This window comes from Penaeus monodon, chromosome 25 (assembly GCF_015228065.2).
Source record: "Penaeus monodon isolate SGIC_2016 chromosome 25, NSTDA_Pmon_1, whole genome shotgun sequence".
Classification (NCBI taxonomy): Eukaryota; Metazoa; Arthropoda; class Malacostraca; order Decapoda; family Penaeidae; genus Penaeus; species Penaeus monodon.
The window spans coordinates 39132003-39133501 of NC_051410.1; the positions used below are offsets into that span (position 1 = coordinate 39132003).

Here is a 1499-nt window from a genome sequence, read left to right on the forward strand (position 1 = left end):
GGTTTTATAGATTAAATGGGTTATTTTAGGGATATTTTAATTCAAAGAAAGGGTCTTAAACAGGTATAAGGCTTAGATAATCCGAAAAGTCGATAATATCGTATATGAAAGAAATTGTCATATTTTCCCATAATTTTGCTGAAAGTTAGATTTTTAAAATCAGATATTTCACATAAATACAACGTCAAATCATGATACATAGTATGCAACATTAAACTCTTGGATAGAATCTGGAGATATTTAAGTTTAACGATTTATGTCGTGGATGCTACGGAAGCAAATATACGTATAAATTTACTCAAATTATTCCCAAATATATACTTTTTAATAATCCAAAACTATTGGACATACAAAAGCTAAAACCAATTCAATAAACAAAAAGTTTTCACCCAAGTACTCAGTTTTTTACCTTCTGAAAGTATTCGAAAAATTTAACATTGGTAGTGTAAGCGCCCGCCATTACAGGGCAAGTAAACAAAGGGGGAAGCTGAGACTCTTTAACAAAATGACGCTTGTTTAACTACAGAGAAGCCTAGGAAACAGTTTTCCACTCCAAAGGTAAGCAATAAAGTGTCGCCTATAATATAAAAAGGTTATTCTCGGTATTGGGCGATTGTAGAACGAATAATGTAGATTAATAGTAGACGTTGCTGTTGACATCATTTCAATCTTGCTGTTGAGATGGACTAAATATAGCGTTTGAGGTTCCTTATCTAAAATTATCCTTCTCGTTGTTCGCTTTGTGCCCTTAGATGAAGGAGGGAAGCCATAGGAGATTAATTTCTCTCATATCTCCGACCATATTGATTGTGTGTAATCGCGTAGTGCTATCTGGCAACTTCAGCAGATTCAGACCAGAGTAAAGTTTTGTTTTTTACTATAGATTTTTTGCCCATATTCTTTTTCATAGTGGAATGCTGTGTGGAGTTGGGAATCTTTGGAATTGTTTAAACCCGTGAGTCACAAAATGAGTGGAGGAAGAGAAGTCTTCATGTCCTTTGTTCAAGAGGAGTGATAAGACCTCGTAATTATATTTGACTTTAATTAAACAAAGGTATGTTTCTCCTACCTCTGATGCTTTCAATGAAACCCTCAAGGCGTGTCAAGCAGAATTTTCAGATATCAACAGATCAATCTATTTAACAGCAGGAATGTCTTTATAAATTACTATCATGCCAACCCACTAATGTCATTAATGTTGCTCACCAATACTGAAATCAGAAAACCTTTTCTCTGTACAATAGTCTTTTTCTTTGAATTTCTTCTTGGAAAGTATAGAAAAGGTATTTTATGCCATGGGGTGCAAACACCGATAATTAGCAATACATTAGTGCTAATGTTTATATAGTGGTATGAATTATTGACAGAATAGATAGGTATGTGGTCAGCAGTGACTGCATCCAAGATAGCTCAGGCCATTGTCAGTTTTGGATATTGTTTTAGTTGTCTTGGTCTGGGTTTCATTATTTTTACTTCATAGCTCTGATTCCTTTCAACTG

At 34.2% G+C, this 1499-nt stretch overlaps 1 protein-coding gene across 1 annotated transcript in view; it reads left to right on the forward strand.

Annotated features, from left to right (window-relative positions):
• The first annotated feature begins 440 nt into the window (after positions 1-440).
• LOC119589245 overlaps positions 441-1499 on the forward strand; it is a 12558-nt gene continuing 11499 nt past the window's right edge. Inside the window, exon 1 of the mRNA XM_037937858.1 lies at positions 441-558. The gene's annotated coding sequence lies outside the window, so the exon portion shown is untranslated. The remainder of the gene's footprint in view (positions 559-1499) is intronic.